Below are 23,519 nucleotides of genomic sequence, written 5' to 3' on the forward strand. Positions count from 1 at the left end.
ACTTACAAGATTCTGAGAGATTACCCAGAAGACTTGGTTCGCAGTGTCCCTCCAAAAACTCTTCATGTAGCTCCTCAGCAAACACCCCCAATGCAACAATAATCAAGACATCCCTTCCCCTATAGATGCTGAAATGAAGAGCACCAGTCATATTTGGATGTAGGTTAAAAGCACAGTTTGTTATATCTGAGTACATTTTCACATTAAAAGAGGAGAAACCCACAACCTTTGGAAGGTGATAATCATCTATCACATGTAAGCAGCACAAGAAATATATCAGATAGAAAAACAGACTGGCATATTTCAGTAGATTCTCACTAACATCTTCAATGTAGCCAAAATAAATACATGGACAGAATGAAACTGAAGTTCTTGCTCTGTCAGGTAACTGCTGAGTAAAAATATGTGGTCAAAGCTGTTATTTTGTCCACATGAGGGCAGCAGACAACAAGAAAAATACGTGACAGAATTCAGTTTTTCATGGTGAAGTACACCATAAATGGTTGGCAGAATTAGGCCACTGTGTGAAATGTTTGTAAAGAGACAGTAAAACTGTCAGTCGTCTACATAACTGACTTTTATTTTATAAATGAACCCTTGACTGTGAAGCACCTTTTACAGAGGATGCAGCAAATCATGGTTATTCATGATTGTTGCACTGATTTCTTTAAATTCTTTTATTTTTATATGTTCCAGGGGTCGCCATGAATGTGCTATTCTGTTAATGTCCTAAGAAACACAATACCTTAACTGCTTTTCTCCCCCTTCATATAAACTTCATCAAATATTCAGTGCTGTGAAAAAGTGTAGCCCCCCTCCTGATTTCTTTCTTTCTTTCTTTCTTCTTCTTTTTGTTTCTTTCATATTTGCTACACTTAAATGTTTCAGATCACCACACAAATCTTAATCTAAGACAAAGATAACCAGAGTTAATAGAAAATGTAGTTTTAAAATGAGGAATTATCTTATTAAGGAAAAAAAATGCCAAAAACCTGCCTGGCTCTATGTGAAAACATAGTAGCCACCCTACCTTGTTAAATCATATATTAACTGTGATTAACCACATATTTTGGAAGCTGAGTTCCTTTTCACTAGCTACAGCCAGGCCAGAGTACTGCCAGACCTGCTGGATCAAGAAATCCCCTCAATAGACCCTGTCTGACTAAGTGAAGAAGGCTAAAAGATCTCAAAAAGCAACATGCCACCATCTAAAGAAGTTCAAGAGCAGATGAGAAAGAGTCATTGACACCTATCAATCTGCTGGGGGTTACAAAGCCATGTCTAAGGCCATGGGACTCCAGCCAACCATGATGAGAGCCATTACCCACAAATGAAGAAAAACTGGAACAGTGGGGAACCTTCCCAGGAGTGGCCGGCCTACAAAAATGTCTCCAAGAGTGCAATGACAACTATCCAGGAAGTCACGAAAGAACCCAGCACAACATCTAAAGACCTGAAGGCCTTACTTGACTCAGTTCAGGTCAGAGTTCATGATTCAACAAGAAGAAAGAGCCTGGGCAAAAATGGCAAGACCAAAATCACTGCTGACTAAAAAGGCGAATTAAGAGTCAAAAAAATAACTGGGTTGAGAAAATCCAGGATAGGCAGGGTAAGACAGAAACCAAAGTGATGCAGGTGAGTAAATGTGGAGATGCAGTGAGAGGCAACGCCAGCAAACGTTGCCACACAAAAACTGTTTCTGTGTCTGACATTCACAGAGAGTCTCAGCGACCGTCTGCCATGAAAGCTCCGTTCCCGTGTGGCGTTCAGCAGGGATTGGATCCTGCGACGAGGCTGAAAAGCAAATGTGAGGCGGCTCGAAGCAATCATCCTTCGCCGTGAAGGGGCTGACGAATGGCCTCCATACTTCCGTACAGATGCTTTTATGTCTGTGACTGTTTTGTTTTTACAACGCCATGAACATCATTCACCTCCGGACGGCTGTTGCCAAGGTGACCTACACATGCATCTGTTGTCATGCAGCACCACGAAAATGAAGCAGGTACAGGTGTATGTGTTTAAATGGTGAGTGTTTGTCTGTGCGTGCGATTGGATACTGACTGTGGTTAATGGTCTGAGCACATGAAATATCCCATCCAGCTCCATGACAGAGCTCATAAAACTGCTCAAACAGGTGGAGAGGACTGCTTTATAGCTCAGTGCAGAGCTGCCATTCAGCACTGATGGGCCTATTAACGCTGGTGTTGGTGACTGCGTCTGCCACTGTCCAATCTTAGAGGTGTGGAGGGACTTCAAACTCTGGAGAGTGAGAGAAAGATGGAAAATAGGAGGAGAGACTGGGAAAAAAGTGCATGAATATGATAAACTCTTTGAAATCAGAGATATTTGATAAATATTCTAGTATAGTGATACTCAATGCGTGGCTCTAGAACCACATGTGGCTCTTTTGGGATTATTTGTGGCTCTTTAATGTCATAATTTAAAATATTATTCCCTGAGAAAACCTTAAAAAAAGGGAAACTTTGATACTGCGTTTAAAAAATTTTTTTTTGCCACTTTTCACCTATTTAAGCTATCTTTTGTCATAAAATACCATTTATTCCCATTTTTCCCCCATTTTTGAAACTTCTTTATGCCACTTTTTTCCCAATTTTTGCCACTTTTATCCCATTTTTGCCCCTTTTCACCAGTTTTCCCCACATTTCGCCCAACTAAGCTACCTTTAGCCATTAGAAACCAGTAGTTTCTTCTTTTTTTTGCCCATTTTTGCATCCTCTTTTCCACTTTTTTCCAAATTTTGCCCCTTTTCACAATTTTTTGGCCACTTTTCGCCCATTTAAGCTAGCTTTTGACATTAAATAGTACTAACTTCAAACTTTTTTTGCCCATTTTCACCTCTTCTTCTAGCCACTTTTATCCCATTTTTGCCCTTTTCACCATTTTTTTGCTCATTTAAGCATTCTTTTTCTATTAAATACCACTAGTGTCCTATTTTTTGCACAGTTTTACCACTTCTTCTAGCCACTTTTATCCCATTTTTTGCCCATTTAAACATTTTTTTCCATTAAATACCACTTGTTTCCTATTTTTTGCACATTTCTGCCACTTCTTTTAGCCACTTTTATCCCATTTTTGCCCATTTTTGCATCCTTATGACATTAAATACCACTTGTCTCCTATTGCTTCCCCCTTTTTGTCCACTCCCGACTGCTTTTTGCCCATTGTAGTCACTATTCACTCTTTTTTTTTGTCTTGTTTTTGCCACTTTTGGACCGTTTTTTTGCCACCTGTCACTCATTTTCTTGTAACTTCTCACCCATTTCTAGTACCTTCTGAATCTTTTTCCACTTTTTCTCCCCATTTTTGCCCCTTTTCATCTAATTTTGCTGCTTTTTGACCATTTTTGCTAACTTTAACTTATTTTTATCCCTACTTCAAGCCGTTTTTGCCACTTTTCACTGTTAGATTGTGGGTCTTACAAAGGTATTTTTCAACAGTTTGGCTCTTTGGTTGAGCAAGGTTGAGAAACACTGTACTAAAAGCTGCACTTAGACAACCAGTGGAGACAAAAGGAGTGGATTTTTGAAGTTTTGAAGCAAAATATATGGCCACCACATTCTCTCTCAAAATCTCAATGGCTAAATATTGACCTTGATGTTGCTGTTATGGAGCTCTCAGTGGCTAGGTTACAGGGAGCTACTGAAAGAACAAGTTCATCTTGGGAAAGATCTATTAACATGATTCAAAATTTTCTGTGATTTGTTGCTGCATCTGATCATTCTCATGCAATTTCTGACCTTCTATGAAGGATGGTGTGTTAATGTACGTTTTGTTATGGTGACAATATTTGCCTTTCACTTCTTTGGTTGGTACTTCTTCTCAGTGGCGGTGGTGGGTTGGGGACTCTACAGGTGAGAATCCACCTGTGGTGTCTTTGCCTACCACTGCAATGTCTGTAGGCCCCTGGATGCAAGTGGGGGGACTTAGTTGCACCAATGGTAGAACAGAAAGCTGCCTGGAATCTGGTATTACTAATAATTACTATTTCATTGTTATTGTTAGTATACCATCTATCATCACTATTTATCATTGTTATCATATTATATTTTATCATATTTTATTGAGATCTATCTGGGGAGGGGGGACGTCGCCTTTTGTTTACTTTGTTTTGCTCTCTTTTGTTTTACTTTAATTTGATATGCCTTGACTTGTATCATTCAGTTGTTTCTACAATGAACTGCATATCTTTGAAAATTATAATAAAAATTTGATCACAATATATAAACATATATACATATATATATATATATGTCTGGAATTCTTAACAAGGGAAGAAAATGGTCCAATACAATTTAAAAGTTGCAAATTTAACAATGCATTTTAGAAAAAAATGTATTTAGATATTTAAAAATCAGATGATTTTGTTCCAAATCAGAAAAAGAAACTTCAATCCACAGCAGAAAACCCTGTCAAATGTTAAGGTACGATTAAAAAAATTTAAAAAATCATCAGAACAAGTCATCTCAATATTATAATCAGAAATTCTGAAATAACATTGCTTTAACTCTTGTCATTTTCTATAGCATGGTTATTAGTTTATCATAAGGGCCAATTTTGTTAATATTACAAAACTGAGTCAAAACATCTGCAACTTTTTACTTTGTCATTATGGGGTACTGAATAAAGATTAATGAAGGAAAAATTGGCTGAAACATAACTAAATAAGAAGAGGAAATGGGGTCTGCATACTTCCTGAATGTACTGTATTATTTAATGCTCAACAATGTAATTTTACCCTTGAACCAAAAGGACTCATCTCAATACTGCCAGTAATCTGTCAGCAGGCTCATGCACATAGACAACCAATATTTCTCTCACCCTGTTTTTCTCCCCACTGTTCAGTCCTCCTCAGCCTGCCAGTGTTTCTATTTGTCTCAGTGGTTTCAGCCTCACTAGTCTCCATAAAACATTCATGTTAAGGACCAGAGTGAAGACCAACTCTCGGCAGAGGACACAAGCAGCAGCTCTGTTTAAGTCTCCTCAATAAAAGGCTGAATGAACCTCTTCTCCCATGCTAGCTGACCCTGACCTCCCTGCATAACAGGCCCTAGTGAAATGATAATTTCGCCTCGAGTCAAGAATCAATAAAACATCATGTATTAGTGGGCCAGAGCCCTGCCCTTGCTCTGGTAATGATGCACAAGAGCCTGTCTGTCAGGAAGAGTCCATATATCACCTTCATGCAACTTATTCATCACCTGGTGGTATGCATGGATCAAACTGAAGAACACTGATGGAGTTGAAGACGAGGCTAGAGAGTTTTTGAAGACAATTTCAGTAGAAATTTTGCCAAACCTAGTAAGATAATGGCAGCATGGTCAATTACATTCCTATAAGGATTATAAAGTATTTGTCAGTTTGATTGATGGGTCAATCAGCATAAAATTCCTCTCACCATAGCAACAGTTCCCATGTGTCTGGACTTATGGCAAAGAGTGCAGAAATGACCTTCATTTCAATACATGCATATTCATCTCATCTGCATCAGACACAAACAGAGGATGGGTCAGGGTGGGCGGAGGTGGCGATGAAGAGGAACGATGGGAGGAAGAAGAAAGAAAAGGAGCTCCATAGAGAAGAGTTATACAGGAGCGACCCCCTGCTGGGCCTCGGCGTTGAATAATTCAGCAGAGCAGGGATGTTTCTGAGTGCAGGGCTGTGGACTGAAGACTGTCAATCTAACAAGAACAAACACAGAGGCATGTTCAGTTAATCAGAAAAGTTCAACCCTTATCACAGCTATATTGTTCTAAAATGTTCATTATTTGACTTTTTATGCCTATTATAAAGAATACTGACAGACTTTCAGTGTGCCACATGTCTGCCCAGTTGGCCTGAGTGGCAAAACATTCTGAAACATGGCAGTCAGCTCGATGGGGAATGGTGAAAATGGAAGGTAAACAGACTAAGGGTGTCTACATACCTGAAAGTCCAGACCAAGGGTTAGGGTTAGTGTTCCATGTATAAATTTGGTTCAGTTGGTTTTGGTTTCACACTTTAATGATTGCAAACGGACTAACAGACTTTCAAACCTACATGATAACATTATCAACTACGTGGGTTGCATGTCTCTATAGTTTACAGAGATTGGCTAGATGGCCAGAGTGTGTCTAAGGGTGCTTTCACATTAGGCCTAGTTGTTTCAAACCACGCCTCTGCACGATCCCCCCCCCCGCTGGCTCGCTTTCACACTAGCAGTATTGAACCGTGCCCAGGCCCACTTGTGCATTTACTTGGTCTCAAACAGCAAGAGGCGGTATGCACGTAGCTGGTTTACAACCCCGCAAATGAGGAGAAAGAAGAAGAAGCTACCACGGCAACCACTGGGGTCATGACCTGAGCCAAGATTATTTTTGTTTTGACCCAGCCAAAAGTCCATCCTGCAGCCATGGATGATTAAAATCACTTTTTAAGATGCCAGCAACTTCACCCTTCGTATCTGCACATCTACTACAGCTCAGAGGATTAAATGGGCTCGCGCTGCGCAGATACAGCAGTTTTTGAGGTGACAGGAGACTTTTACTGCCTTTGCACCTCCTCCCACTGACTCCAACTTGTGAGTCACAACAGACCGTTTATTGACTGGATTCTGATGATTTCCACTTTTTATTGAGGGAAAACGTCAACAAACCGCCGCACTGTTGTAAGAAGGTTATTTTTACAATGATGTCATAAAGCTGATACGACGCTCTGTCCTGTATCCGAGCACGGTTGCATTCACATCTCATCCGAACTGAGCCAGAGTCCACTTAAATCGCGCTCGAGACCACCTCCCCAGGTGGGCCCAGGTGCAGTGCCCGGGCGCGGCTCGTTTGCATTCACACTATCCAAACGAACCGGACTTTGGCCTCAAGTGCACTTGGATCTGGGACCAAGCCCCTTGTGTGAAAGCATCCGTACATCAGCACGTTGAATAATGTACGTAGCTAGTATGTAGAAAAAAATGAATGGAATAGTCATTTAGACCATCAGACTACTGTTGATTTACTCTGACCAACAACTCAAAGAGGCGCACTTACAGTTAGCTCAGGTTAACCTTGTGGGCTTCCTCATGAGACGGCAACTTCATCATCATAGACTGGAAAGGATTTTTTGTATTTTTATATGGTTTTTCTGGTTTGCCCCTAAAAAGTAACCTTGAAAAGCAGATGGATTCACCCACAAATCCATCTCACAAAGCTCCCGTCTGAACTGTTTGGGCCCGGTTAGAAAGTGACACGACCAATCAGCGATGAGGGGCATTACTTTTGAGTGCAGCAGAGTCGTGATGTAAGCCAGCAGCAACAAGAGAACGGTGCAGTTATGGTGTAAGACATTAGGGTGGATGCTGCTAAAGCGTGATTTTTATCAGAACTTGATGGCCTTTCTTCATCACAAGAAGAACAAATAACAGCAGTGAGTTGTTTCTTTTCAATAACAACAGAAGTCGTGTACATGTCTACAGTTGCCACGGTTCGCGTTATGCAGTTCTTTCCAACATCAGACAAGAATGGGACAACATTCCACTCCTCACTTCCCAGGCTGCTGTTAAAATACAAAAGAAAGCATGGCCCTGTCCATACTTTTTTGAGATGTGTTACATCCATTACATTCAAAATGAGCTAATACTTTCATGAAATGGTTCAATGTCTCAGTTTCAATATCTGATATGTTGTTTTATTGTGAATGAAATATGATCTTATGAAATCTGTAAATAATTGCATTCTGCTTTTATTTGCAGTTTGCACAGCGCCCCAACTTTTTTGGAGCTGTGGTTAAAGATACATGCTGATAATTAACAGAGATCCCATAATGATGGTTTATGCTATCATACTACAGCCATCTCATTTTCCTAAACTTGAAGAAGTCAAAAGTAAAATCTGGCTCATCTTACCTCACTCTCCCCTGTGCTTGTAAAACGTCCCGGTACCCCGAGGAGTCAAATTTAGAAGTGCTGGTACTGCGTACCGTAGTGTACCGTCCCACTTAAAGCACTGGTTTTAACTCCCAAATTCACAAAAATCGTGTTTTTCTGGGACTATTTTCAGCTGTGCGTCACTGGGAGCAGAAGTGAGTATTTATGTCAGCAGTGCCTGTGTTCCTATTAATAAAGGAACATGTCAGCCGGTGCAACTCTGCAGATCATTAATGTGTTCTTAATGGCTTTTTTGGGAACAGTGGAGCGCTGGGCCACAGGGGAATGAACTGTACGAGGCTTTGAATACACAGGCAGTTCATGTTTGGAGAATAAGATCATTGCTGGTTTTAATTGGATCTGGGAAACAAACAAACTGCAGCTTATTTCCAGTCTTGTCCTTTACATATGACTATTATGAGCTTCTTATTGAGTGCCCAGTACACTAAAATCATAACAAGTGTTTAGTTCCTTTCTCTGCCCAGTCTTCACCAGAATTTCGTTTCTCGCTTCTGTACCTGTCTGAAATGTAATCAGTCTCCCATCACTGTTTTGTCAGCTTCCTTTTGCATCCACAAAGAATGAGTGACACCTTTTGTGAGCATTTCTCTCCGTGTGAAAAAATTAATCAGCACCATGAATCAGCGTTTGTTTGACGGCCTAAGAACATGACTTGTGATTTTAACACTTGGAGTTGCAGTAGCTGATAATTTTTACTGAGAGAAGCAAACAGAGATCGGGTGGGGATGAAATCAAGAAAATGGATGCAGAAAATTGGAGTGGCAGGAGGAGGATGGGGAATAAAAGAGGATGAGAGAGGAAGACTAATGAGTTTCTGGCTCTTGAGTGCTGGAGCAAAATTTGTAATCGATGATTTTTGTAACACACACTTGACAGATGAGAACTTATTAGAGTGTGTTTGGACTTCTCCAATCATTCAGCATTTATTGCAAAAGTTTTGAACAGATTGAGCTCCAGCTTAAGTGGTCCTCACTGATGAAAAGAAGCTACATTTGTACTCGGACCAGGGGGTTCATTTAAAGAAGATGAGAGAATAAATTAGCAGGGAAATCCCAGCTGATCTGGAACTGATTTTTATTGGTCAGTTTTCATTGCAAGTTTGCAATCAGGATATTGGAAAAAATGCTTATGATGATATGCAGTTAATACCGTAGTGTCTCAGCCATCCAAAAATGTGTCCTCTTTGAAGGGAATTTTACAGAACAATGGATAATACTGAAGGCTTTGCACAGATCTTTTCTATTTTTGCATCCATGGCCCATCTTTGAGGGCATTACATTGGTTTAAAAAGGATTCTTCTTATAGCATGTGGACTCAGTTACTGACCTTGACACTGTAAATTACAAACACACCTTGCTATCTGAGAGGTGATGGCAGACAAACCCTAAATTCACACATGCAAAGGTTGTGTAGTAATCTGCTCCACCAATAGGGGGGTGACCTTTCACACTAGAAGTGTGTCTGGAGTGCTGCACAACGCAGCACAGCCCTGGACAGCTTGAGATGATGGGACAAGATCACAGGAGAACTACAAGTTCACATGGGAATCGTATGTCAGCAGCTGTGATAGGAATTCTAGCTCTTTGAGATCCGGATCATTCGGCTCAGTTCAGCAAGAAAAGCCGACTCTTTCAGCTCCCAAACGACTCTTCATTTGATACTACTTTGGCTTTCAATAAATCAGACAAATTAAGCTTTCTTTTTTTTTTAATACAACTGCATGTATTTTTCAGAAAATTGTTGGACTAAATCCTTCTATTCTCAGAATAGCAAAATTTAGCATAATAATTGATATAAAACTATATTTTTTCAGTCAGATCTTTTCAAGCACCAGTTCTTCAACTTTTTAATATGTTGAATACTGTAAGTTTTTTTTATTCTTTACATTAAACATAAAAGACAGTGCGAGTGGTCTATTTTTGATTTCCATTAAAATACAAATACAAATACAAATAATAATAATAATAATAATAATAATAATAATAATAATAATAATAATAATAGTACTAATAATAATTTGATAATAAAATAACAATAGTAATATCAATAATAAAAGTAATAATAATAATAATAATAATAAGAAGAAGAAGAAGAAGAAGAAGAAGAAGAACAATACTAATAAAAGTAATAATAATTAAAATAGTAAAAATAATAATAAATATACTAAAATAATAATAACAATAATAACAAAAGTAATAATAATTAAAATAGTAAAAATATAATAACAATTATCATAATAATAACAATTATTAATTAATGATGATAATAATAATAATAATAATAATAATAATAATAATAATAATAAAATGACCCTGCTTTGTTGAAATAGTTCCCAAATAAATTAAACTCCAAATGGAGCATGGGGTCAAAAAACAAACCATCATAACCCTATCCCCCAAGGGTCTTTCTCAGCTCAAATGACATGGATTTGCCCAATTATTCTCAAATAAGAAACAAGTGTGTAACCCTGAAGCTTTCTGAGATGATTCCACCTGATGACAGACATGGAATCCAGCCAGTCCATCTGCTGTGCAGAGTAACACAGGGGTAGAAGAGGAGATGTAGAGCTTGAGCATGCATTTTAATGCAAGTTCTGCTGCTGCAAAGAGAGGGGGAAAAAAAGCCTGATATAAATTTCAGGTCAGATCGCTCAGCTCTACCATGAGCCCATTTGGATTCAGGTGCATGTCCACTCAATAAACACTGAAACGTAACCTGCTCATAAAACATGCCAGTGAGGTTACACCAGGTAAAAAGCTCTACTGATTTCCCTCTTTAGTCTCTGCCAAGCAATTAAGAGGATAAAAAAGCTAATTAAATGGAGATCACTCAAATATCTGATATAATAAGGATGTGATTCTACAAAGCTGGACTCTAAAAGAGAAAGTTTAATATGTTTTTGCTGCACGTGTGGTGAATAGAGAGGGGCTTTGTGGCATTGATCAGCAGGGGTCAGTAGAGCGCTGCAGTCTGGTCTCACCTGCAGACTTTAAATCCACAGCAGGGAAGGACACACTCACATGTACATCAATGCACATAGCAGCCTGTCCATCAGACATGGCAGAGTGATGATGTCACAGCGTTGGTAGCTGACAGCCACCAGCCTCAGCGGTGACGGCACGTTTCTGTGTCAGTTCCATCTTTGATCCTCCTTTGCTCCACATCTCCATTCATCCTAAATCTCAAATCAGTTTTTCACTCACAGTGTCCCTCCTGGTTTTTGATGGATGTGCTGAGTGAAGCGTCGATAAACAGGCGGAGACGTTGTCCTTAAGATAAACAACCAGCCCAGTTCAGTATCAGTGATCATCAGTGAAAGGAAAGCCTCGGGACTGCCAGAACAAAATCTACCTCTGCTGACCCCAGAATTTATGAATCAATTTTAAAACTTTGTCTCTCTAGGTGGAAATCTCAGACTGAACCAGATAGAGATGGGAAGAGGTAGTCAGATTAAATTGGTATTAAAATAAGAACAGTAATGGCAACAGAGTTATGCACCTAACCTTGAGTACAATTTATTTTTTAAAGGGATATTTCAGGTTTTTTCAGCTGGGTTGTGTAAGGCAGTGGTTCTAAGCTGTTTTTTTTTTTCTTTTTTTTTTAACCTCCAGTGTTACTTCTGATGGCTCATTACTTTTGGTTAGTTTGAATGTGTTTTAGTTTTAATCACATTTTATTCATTTCTACTCTTTATACCTTTAATCGACGGAAACTCAAAAATATTTTCATTTAGTTTTAGTTCATTAAAAAAGAATCCCATTTTAATTTTTACTCTAAATCCAAGCATTTATTTTCTTGCCTAAATCTGGTACCGAATCCTGGTAGTGTGTTCTTTGCACTCTGCCAAACCTGGGGTCCCTGCTTTCCACAGCTGAGAGGCAGAATAGATATAGATGCTTTTATTTTGACAGATTTACTCACAGTGGAGAAATATCACTTATTTTATATGCCCAATGAAAACTAAATTACATGTTATTCTAGTTTTAGTCATCTTGATAAAAACTAAACTTACTTCTTGTCAGTTTTAGTCATCAAAAATGTATTTTTGGCTAGTCTAGTCTTAACCTGACATGCCAGATGGATTTGTTTCACCCATCCATCCGGGAAAGCTTCAAAAGGAAAGGTTTGAGAAAAGGCAGAGGCTTTGAAAAAAAACTCGGCGTCTGATTGGGTGAACGTTCTGTCTGTCACATCTCTACGGGCCAATCTGAGCAACAAAACACGTGACGTAGCCGCTATTAAGCTGCGGATGTGCAGCTACTGAGGAATAGCATGAAACATGACGACAATAGACATGTAAGTACTCGACTTTTGTCGTTTTTGAAAACAACTCACCGCTGTTCTTTGTTCTTCTTTTGACAAAGAAATGTTGTTCAGTTCTAATAAAACTGGCGCTTTAGCAGCATCCACGCTAATCTCTTCCTCCATAACTGCACCAGCTCTTGCTGCTGCTTGTTTACGTCACGACTGCTGCGCTTGAAAGTACTGCCCCTCATCGCTGATTGGTCGCGTCACTTTCTAACCGGGCCCAAACGGTTCAGACGGGAGCTTTGCAAGATGGATTCACTAGTGAGAAACAAGGAAACGGGCATATCTAGTCTAGTCTAGTCTAGTATCATGGAAAAAAAGACTGTTGACAAATATTTTTAGGCCTGTCCACACAATTGCAAAAACGATATGTTTCCATTTTGTTTTGAAAAAGTTTTCTGTAAAGACGGAATCGTTTCAGAAAGCATGGACCCACTGAAGATGTGTAAAAACGCTGTCGTATATATGCCAAACCTATAAGTGGCGCTTTTACGGAAATGCACCAAAAAAGAGAAGAAGATTACAGAAAACTGCCACAAACTTTCTCCTAGTTGCCCTTCTGGTTGTTATCCGAGGGGGATTTAAGAACGGTGAATGGTATATTCTCTTCTCTGAGGTGGTAAAGGAGCATCAGATTTTGCTGTGGAAGCCATAATAAGCTCAGTAGCTTCTGCAGTATGAACACAGCACTGTAATCTACCATGGTTGTTCTGGTTTGATTCGGGGATGCAGCGTAGGTGGGCTACGCTATGTATGATGTAATCATTTCAAGAAAGATGTGGTTGGCTGTCCACATAGAGACAGAACGATACAGATTTGTTCACTCTGGGACTCAGCTTCAAAAACTAGCGTTTACGGCCCCCCAAAATGCCATTTCCGTGTTGATGAAATGCCGATATGACAAGAAACTTTTACGTCTACTCCTGAATTCATCTCTGTGTGGACGAGGCCTTAGTCAGTGAAATTAACACTGATTACCTCAGGACTAGGGCTGAACGATATCAGAAAAAACAGACATTGCAAAAGTTTTTTCTCTCTGCAATGTAAATTGCAATTAATTTATATTCCTAAAGGAAATTAAAACCTGAAAATACAGTGACTTTAATGACATTTATTAAGTTTAAATCACTAAATAAACAGTGCATTAAGAAAGTGTTCAGACCCCCTTCACTTTTATCTATTACATGTTCTTCCTCTTACCTGGGGTCAGGTCGCGGACACAGCAGGCTAAGCAAGTCAACCCAGACATCTCTCTCCCCAGCAAAATTTCCCAACTCCTCCTGGGGGATTCCAAGGCATTCCCAGGGCAGATGAGATATATGATTCCTCCAGGGAGTTCTGGGGCTACTTCCAGTTGGACGTGCCTGGAAGACCTCCACAGTGAGGCAACCAGGAGGCATCCTAATCAGATGCCAGAACCACCTCAACTGGCTCCTTTCGACGTGAAGGAGCAGCGGCTGTACTGCGAGATCCTTCTGGATGCCTGAGCTCCTCACCCTATCTCTAAGGCTGAGCCCAGCCACCCTCCTCAGGAATCTCATTCCAAGCGCCTGAACCTGCGATCTGGAGGCAGCAACCCACTATTTTCCGGCAGAGAACCATGAAAAATTATTTCGATTGTCATTAATCTACACTCAGTGCCCTATAATGACAAAGTGAAAACAAAATTTCAGAAATTTTTTCAAAGTTATATATAAAAAAGCCTGAAATATCACATCAACATAAGTATTCATGACACTTAAAATTTATCTCAGGTTTCAATCATTGGCATGGGCCAAAACCTCGTATCTCCAAAATCTCCAATCGTAACTACATTACAGGCCTGGGATGTCTTAACAGACTTACCAGGATGCTTACTGAGCGCCGTTCCTCCAACTGCGGCTCACAGAGCTCTGAACTCTCCAAAGCTCGTAGTGTGAGTGGTCGGTCTCTTTCTCCAAAGTAAAATTTCCTAATCGTTTCATTTATGTCTGAAAAATTAAACCGTTCAGTTCACAATTGGTCTAAATATGAAAGCATTTAGACAAAACACCACAATCAGGACTCCCAGAATCACTGACTGATCCACTGCAGCCAAAGAAGCCCAGTTATTGCTCACCCTATCTGACATGGATCAGCTGTCCCTTTGCCACACATCCACAATATTTCAAAGTATCTGAAATTGAATAAACAGCTAAATCAAAGTCGTGCTTACACAGGTAGTCTGCAGATGTCAGACAACAGGATATGGCGTATATATGGTGGCAAAACTTTTCTCAATAGCAGGACATTGGCATATCCCAGTTTCTGACAGCATATATATATATATGCAAAAACAGAAACTAAAAACCAGTCCAAACTAGTCCATGCAAACCCAGTCAGTGAAAGGTTAGAGTCTGCATCTTTTTTACATGATTTATTGCTTGGGAATGTGCTAAAATCCACTCACAGATGACCTGATTTTGGCCCAAGTCCAGGGCTATGTTAATTTGTCATTTAGAAGCTTCAGTCCAAACCGACACACATGGGGTTCAGGTGTTCAAGTTATTAAGGATCTTGCCAAAGGGGCCACACTAGGTTCACATGGAGTTCTGACTAGGATTTGAACCTGCAGTCTCCTATAAGGCTAAGACAGGACATCACAGACATGCAGGCAACAAGCAGCATAAACAAACCTGGTATGAAAGCAAGGCACAGCCACAGTCATGCAGCAACATGAGGTTTTCTTGTATTAAATTCTTCTTTGATAGCAACATACATTATCCGACTGCATTAAATTCTTTTGACCCAGGTGGGACTTGAACCCACAATCCCCAGCTCCGGAGGCTGATGCCTTATCCATTAGGCCACTGGGCCAGCTCCTGTGAGCTTCCCTGTGGCCAAACAAACTGATCAGACATGATTTGGAAAGGCACACACCTCTCCATAGAAGGCCTCACAGCTGGCAATGATATCAGAGCAAAAACCAAGCCAGGAGGTCAAAGGTACTGCCTACAGAGCTACAAGACGGGATTGTTGCAAGGATCAGATCTGGGGAAAGGCTTCCAAGAGCTGGTTGTCTGTCCAAACTGAGAGAGAAAGGGGCCTTAGTGGGAGAGGTGACCAAGAACCTGATGGACACTGAGAGCTTCAGAGATCCTGTGGGATGCAGCAAATAAAACATTTAGGACATCTTGCCTCAGTATAGGTGCAAATTTGGGCAATATTTTCTGTCACAAGCTGTGAAGGATGGGATGACTTTTCTGGTCTTTTGGCTGAAAGTTCTTGCTGGCTTTGTTTGACACTGGCTTTTGTTTTGGTTTTAGTTCTAACTAACAGTGAGCCAAGGACTTAAGCGCCGTCTAACATTACAAGAAACTGAATTAACAACCAAGAGGCTCCTTTAATGCTAAATCTGAACCCTGAGGCTGCATGGAGATGCACCTTCCCTAAATTTTCTCTCTTAATCATGCCTGATAGATCACATTCAGCACCTTATCTTCATCACCCTTCCTCATAATTAGATGTTCTCTTCTAACATCTTTTTGTTCTCGTCTTTATTTTCAGTCTCTGTCATTATTCTGATCATGCATCTTCTCTCTTCCCATTGTTTAGGGTACTTCCTGTACTCATCTCTCTTCCCTCTGTGTGTTCATCATGCCGTGTTTTGCATGTTAGTCTGTACGGTCCAGGTCATACCGTTGCCCTTGTTTGCCAGGGGCAACAGATGGTCCATCCACAGGAGTGTGCCTGCCCACGGGGCCTCCATCCCCCCATCATACAGCTCCAATACAGACCCCGAGACCCACCCTGCTCCATGGAGTCACCAAGCCAATGCACTTTGAACAGGGCAGGTCCTGAAAGGACAAACTCCATTTAGATTTTCACATCGTGCCACTTATGGAGCCGCCAAATGAAATACAAAAACACATATCAGGGTTGTTAATCCGTCTCTGTCCTCACCAAATTTTCACTCTAACCCTCAAAAATCATTTCATGAAACTGTGTTGGATAGGGATGCCCCCAAAAATGAATGCAACCAATCATCGGCCAGTCTTTTTTTAAAAATGTAATCAGAGTGCTAATCACTAAATCAGATCCCCTGAGGTTAATCCTCTGGAGTCTGCAGCTGAGAGAAGAACTGTGGTGTAATTATGGAGGGCTAAATGAATTTAGAGCCCAAAGGTATCAAACACCTTTAAATGAAAAACCTCCTAGCTAGTGTTTGCTTCATAGTAGTATTTATATTCATGTGTGAGCTTGTGAGCTTTAGCTACATGAGCTACCTAGCTCTCTAAGGGAAATGCGAGGTAGCTTGCAGAGCTATCTAAATCTATCTAATCAACTTGATAGAACATTTCCTTAAAAACCTTTTGATGACAATCTAATAAATAAATAAAATAAAATAAATAAAAATGCCCTATAGTGGATTTTCTGTGGCCAAAAATGACGTATTAAATTTGATAAAAATAAAAAACAAAAACAAAAATATATGTGACATTTTATGGCAATGTTTCCTTTTTGGGGTTTTGCTAGAAGGTAAAAAAAAACAAAAACATTTCAGTTCTGAAAAAAAAAAGAGAGAATTTTCTGGCTATATTTTGAGTTAAGTCTTAAAGGCTCAAAATCTGAGATAAAAAGTCAAATTTATTAGTTCAAAAGGTGAAAACAAAAAAAAAAGTAAAAAATACTAATTTTAAAAGGCAAATATATGAGATAGTCAAAATAATGAGTTTTAAAGGTCAAAATATGAGATAAATTTTAAAGTTTGAGTCTAACAGCTGAAAATATGTGATAAAATTCAAAATCACGAGTTAAAAAGGTCCAAAAAATGAGATAAAATTCAAAATCATGAGTCTTTAAGCTAAAAAAAATGAGATAAAATGTAAAATCATGAGTTCTAAAGAACAAAATATGAGATAAAATTCAAAATAATGAGTTAAAAAGGTCAAAATATGACTTAAAATATTACATTTTAAATCTTAAAGGTCAAAATAAAAGATATAATGTCAAAATTGTGAATTGAAAAGGTGAAACTATACAATAAAAAGTCAAATTCATAAGTTTAAGTCATAACTGTGAGATGCAAAATTTGAAAATAATAAATTAAAATGTGTTTTTTCCCCTATGTTCATGATTTGTTATCCAATTATTTTTACTCTTCACTTTTTCAGATCTTTCAGGATATTTTAAATCTTCATGGTTAAGTTTACATTTCTTAACTGGAGGAAATCTGCAGACCTCATACCAGTGGGCTAGTTAGAATAAAATATGATTTGATCTTGTGGGCTAAATTTAACTGTACCATGGGCTGGATTTGGCCCCCGAGCCTTAAGTTTGACACCTCTGATCCAAAGGATCCATATTGGTCACTATCACTTCAAGATGATCAAGAAAGAAGTGGAAAAAAATGAGTATCAATCCTAGTATTTAGATTTGCATTTGAGTTTTACAGATTAAAATGAATTCAGTGTAGAAAATCAGTGTGGAACACTACCAAACAGCAATGAGTTCATCCATCCCAAGTTTGTTTTTCTTCTTCGACATCTCACAGGCAAACATCATGTGGAGTGTACTGGAGTGGATTTGTCATCATAGTGGTAACCAGATCGTTGTTTGGAGAACTTTAAAAGCCTCTCAACTGTATGTAAATTATCACCAGTTTACTCTGATTTGTGACCTCGGTGTATCCAAATGAATAAAAACAAATAATGTTAGACATCAGTTATATAAACTGATGTTTGATATTCTCACGGAGGTTAAGTACTACAAAACATACTTCACTTCAAGCTACACAAAAATGTCTCTTAATGGAAATGTCACACAAAGTCAATGATGAGCCACACATCACAGCTAGTGAAGACAGTTATAACTAAGATTAGGAGGAGAGTGAGATGTTTGATAACAATGAAGCAGTCTATGGTTAGGAATGAAAGGATTTTATTTTCAATCATAGTTTTAAGTACAAACATCTTAATGATAAACCATGCCCTGCTTTTACTCATTATTATGATCCTGATGACACTGATGAGGATTTTTTTTTCTCACTGTCCCAGACTGTGAAAGCATCCTGCAGAGGCAGTATGCTCACATCTGTCCTGCTCTCAAAGTAGAGTCCCATAATGACCACTCAGCTCCATTAAATGATCGGGTCCGTTTACCATGGCAGCTTTGGACACACTTCGTCATTCTTCTCTCAGTCCCATCCTGTCTATTGAAGATCCAGCTCTTTAACCTTTCTTTGGATGCAGATTACTGGAGATTAGAGATGCATTGATTGTGTAAATCAGGGTCGATATGAAACCTATGTCTAAGGTAAAATATACCTGCAAATGTTTTTGATTCTTTTCTTTGTGTATGCCTGATGCAAACATTAAATTGATCCAACAAAACAGATAACACCTAGCATCAGCTCAGGCCAGACTATGTGCTGATGGGCTGATGTCTGTGCAGAAAATCCTTGCTTTATGCAATGGGGCACAGTCACGTTGGGATAGAAAAGAGCTTTCCCCTCACTGCAGCCACAAAGCTGGAAGCAAAGCATTGTCCGAAATGTCTGTATGCTGAAGCATCAAGATTGGCCTTCACTGGAGATAGGGGGCCTAAACTAAACCCTGAAAAACAGCCCCATACCATCATCCCTCCTCCACCAAACTTCACAGTTTGCACACTGCAGTCAGGCAGGTTATGTTCTGTCAGCATCCACCAAACCCAGTCTCATTCGTCTGGCACTGGACTCAGTGATGTGAAGCTTGCTTGCAGCTGCTCAGCCATGAAAACTAATTCTATGACGCTCATGCTGCAGTTTTTGGGCTTGCATTAACGCCATTTGAAGTTCAGAATTACTCAGCGATAACGTCAGCAGAGCATTGGCGGCTTTAACATACCATACGGCTTAGCAGTCTTTGACCTCGCTCTACGATTTTACATCGTCTTCTGCTTCATGGCTTCATGGAGTTGCTGTTGTTCCTGAATGCTTCCACTTTGCAATAATACTATACGACTCACAGTTGACTGTGGAATATCCAGCAGGGATGAAAACTTCACAAACCGTGTTCATCCATCACAGTTCCACACTAGAAGTCACTTAGCTTTTCAGAACAACCCATTTAGGATCACTGTTTGCAAATGGAGACTGCATGGTTAGGTGATTGATTTTATACAACAGTTCTGATTGAAACACCTGATTTAGTGTTTAAAAGGCATGGCAAAATACTTTTGTTCATATAGTGTGATTGCTTCATAGGTTGACACTGTTAACGAGCTTGCAAAGCTGGATCTAAATCTTGCCAATCCATCGGCTTTGAGGGGTTAAAAGCCAGAAGAACAGGTGGAGAAAAAGTTTGTGTTTGGTGTGGGTTTAATGCTACAGTAGCTGAAATTTTAACTGGGACTAGATTGGCGCTGGGAGCTCTGTCCATTTGCCGCAGGCTCTCTGCAGCTTATTCACAGCACTGAGAGACCTCAGAGAGAGAGTGCAAGGAGGAGATAAGAGGACAGAGACCCTAGGATATTTAAGTTAACTTCAGCTTGTTCTCTGATGACAGCAGGCAAAAAGAAAGATGCAGAATAGAAAAGAGGGGGTGCATTCAATAAAAGAAACATCTCTAGATTATAGGCGACATCTTATGAAGCAAGAGAAACAAATGATGAAAAGAGTTTTTTGGATGAATGATGACAGAGTGACTTTCAACCAGGGCGTCTCATCGAGACAGTTAAAGATCTACTGGCCTTTTTGATTCTAAAATGAGAAAGATCAGGCTTCAACTCAATGAGTCCTCTAATGTTCTAGCAGTAAATAGCCCACAGCATGCTCAACTTTATCCAGCTGTTCTGTGATTCATTCATCCAAAAGTTTTACACAAGGAAAAATATCTAACACTGCTAAATGTAGCCTCACTCTCAGAGCTTTTTTGGAAGAACAATACTTCTACAGTCAAACTAAAGATCTCAGACTGGGTTTATTTTGCAGTGTCCCATACATTAACAATACCAAGGTGGCTGCTCAGATATAATTACGGATTTCTGAGTACAAATGCTGACATTTTTTCACATGTACGATCTGATGGATAGAACACATCTGCTGGTAAGCATTCCTACCATAATTGCATCAATTGCAACTGCACATTTCAACACGGCCCCCTGGGGTCTTAATGGAACGTCTGTGCTGTGCTACAGTCAAAATACAAAAAAGGTAAGGGGTTTAGGCCCTGTACAAACAAGCTCTAAAGCCTTTTTGAGAATGGTCAGTTTGGTGTGTCACTTTGACAAGTGTCTACACCTCCGAGTTTCAGCTGAGATTGTTATACACCGGAATTGTAAAAAACAAAAAAGGCATTAAGGATGTCATGGAAAGGGCTGGAGGGTGGGGAAAAACACTCTTTCCTTAAGTCCCTCATCAGCCACAGCATTTAATTAGAAGCCAAGATAGACTTACCATGAGTTATACCTCAGTGCAAAACAATTATACACCACTTATACTGTTCAAAGTCGTGGGGGGACTGGAGCCTATCCCAGCTGTCATTGGGCGAGAGGTGGGGTGCACCCTGGACTGGTCGCCTGTCAACAGGGCTGACATGTAGAGACAGACAAGCAGGCATGCTCACACTTACACCAAAGGCCAATTTAGAGTCACCGGTTAACCTAACGAGCATGTCTTTGGTGGTGAGAGGAAGCCGAAGTACCAGGAGAGAACCCACGCATGCACAGGGAGATGAGAACCAAGAAAATTAAACACAGCTGCTACTGCCCTTCCTCTTGTAGCTCAATTGCTTTGGAGTTTGCAGCAAACTAACAACATTGTTTTTTACCTCATGGTTGAATCTGTCCTGACCTTTGCCATAGTGTCCTAAATTGGTAACCTCTCATTAGGAGATAAAAGAGGTTAGAACACATTTTCAAGGGTGCTTGTAAAATTTTTGATATTAAATCACCTGATCTGTCTCTAACGCTTTATGGGAGGGTCAAATCTAAGGCTCAGGACAACATGCAGTGTCCTGAGCATGTCTTAAGATGCTGAAACATTTGAGATAGGACTAATGTTACTTAAGGACCTGAGACATATGCAAAAAAAAGGTGCAAGGCCTGCCCTACAGTATAAAAAGTCTGTCTCAGAACTTAATGTTTCCTGCCTAAATGTTGCCAGCTCAGTGAATTGTTGTTTTGTGAGGATTTCAAAAAAAAAGAAACACATTTTTGAACACTTACTTGCTAAAATTTGTGAAGAAAAGTCTCAAAAAGGGAGTTACTGCCAATGTTTCACCATGCATGTTGCTGCAGCCTCTGCACAGCCATTAGACCATCCTCTGGCTACAACAGCAAAGCAGGAAGACGAGCAGAGCAAACATGAGGGTCTGTGGCCTTGTTTTAGGCCCACTGTCAGCTGTTAAAATGTCTCAGAAAATCAGGCCAAAGCCCAGTGCACCCAAAATAATTGGCCATTAAAGTATCATGACAAGCACAAAAGAGCACAAGTCTCTAGCTTGCTGATAGAGAGATGGACACTTCGCTGTAAAATGTATTTTTTTTTTTCTCTGGGAGCTCAGAGGCCTGTAGCTTCCCTGGAGCTCCCGGATGATGAGGCGGATCACTCTGGCATGGGAGCCCAGTCAGGGGCCACTAATCTGGGCTATGCAGCCAGGGAGCAGGACTTGGAGAAGGTCCAGCTCCTCCAAAAGTGGACAAAGAGACACATAATGCATGCATGCTAATGGAGCTGCTAACACACTCTGTGTGTGCATTTTTCTCTATGACACATCGCACATGTGACACCATGAATAATGCATGTGCTGCCACACAGATGTTTAGCTGTCAGCTCACCTGTGCTCTGTATAATGTGCATGCTGACAGATGTTCAATGACGTACGCGAGCATGAGGACACAGTAAAGTGCTGAGCTGTTGGCTGGCTGTTGGTGCTGCTGAGTTCAGAACAACCTTACCACTTACTTGGCTCCTGAGAATAAGAACAAATCATCATTTAACCGTGTGTGTTTGAGTGTGTGCATGAGGGTGCAAGTCTATAATACGTGTGGAAGTGTCCAGGTGGGTCAAGTCTGTAGGTGTTGATGAGTCTGCAGTTGGCAGGACTTTGTAAAGCTGCATGTGATGTACCTGTGTGGGCAAGATCTCTTTCAAGTGTGGATGTTAGTATCGATATGTCTCAGGCTAGAGATATAGTTGTTGCGTGCATCATCAAAAAACAACATGATGCAGACAGGAGCATCAGAGAGCACATAGGAGGAGTGCAGAGACAGAAGGGAGGTGGATGCAACAGCAAAAACAGTAGAGGCAAAAAGTTAAGAAGAGCTGACAGACCACAATTCCATCCACATCTGAGCGATGGTCCACTGTCACTTCACAGCTAAAAACATGCCTCACTTCTGCTCCCTTTATCTACGTCATGGATGTATGCATTTTTCTCAATTCAACAGCCACTGTCCACATATTCACATAGGCCTAAAGCCTAGTTCACACATCACTCACAAGCACTCCACTCTGGGTTTTAGTGCGTCTCAGAAGCACCACTCACTCTGCTCTGCTGGAGATGCAATTTTAGCGCTGGCCACTGTCAAACAGCGTCAGTCAAGCTGGAAAAATGTGCAAAGTATCACCCACAATTTCTACATAGAATTTCTGCGCCATGCTCGGCAGTGCCACCTACACCACTGGAACTGCAAGGTCACGCAGGAATAGTATGTCAACAGTGGGCTATGTTACCTTTTGGGGTTAAATTATCATCCATTCCTGCATGAGTCCATGATATTATTGCTTCCGCCATTGGGTGAGTACATTAGGAAGTTTAAAGGTTAACGTCTGCTCAAAAGATGCGTGGTTTTATGTAAAACTCTTTGGTTAAATGTCTTCAAATGTGAGCTTTTTCTTGACAATGGTGCCGTTGTAGCTCTGTGACCCACTGCCTCCCATTGACCCTTTGTTCTTGCTGCAGGATTAGACATAATGTTGATAAAGTGATGATTAACAATCGTGAGTCTGTGCATTGTGTTGTATTTTGAAAGAACCAGATATTCCATGCCTGCGACTTCCTGTTTGGAGCTTTTTGGAGCTTTTTTTGCAGCATATTCCCAGCAAAGTACAGCGGAGTAACGTTTCAGGGACGTGCCCATGCCGGACTGGAGCGCAGGCAGTGGAACTACTCTGGTAGACTAGAGAGGGAGTGATGTTCTTGCAGAATGATAGCTGGCTGATCGCAGCACAGCCGCTGTATGTGAAGATTGAAGGTTAGGTCAACTTCAAATACAGCACAATGCATGGACTCCTAAAAGTAATTCATCACAATGCTAACATAACCTCTCATCC

The 23,519-nt window shown here is 40.2% G+C and overlaps 1 non-coding gene across 1 annotated transcript; it reads right to left on the bottom strand.

Annotated features, from left to right (window-relative positions):
- Nucleotides 1–15,006: 15,006 nt before the first annotated feature.
- trnar-ccg lies at nt 15,007–15,079 on the bottom strand. Its single transcript has one exon. It is a non-coding gene; the product is annotated as a tRNA-Arg (tRNA).
- Between the last annotated feature and the right edge of the window lie 8,440 nt (nt 15,080–23,519).

This window comes from Cheilinus undulatus, linkage group 4, assembly GCF_018320785.1.
Source record: "Cheilinus undulatus linkage group 4, ASM1832078v1, whole genome shotgun sequence".
NCBI classification, from domain to species: Eukaryota; Metazoa; Chordata; class Actinopteri; order Labriformes; family Labridae; genus Cheilinus; species Cheilinus undulatus.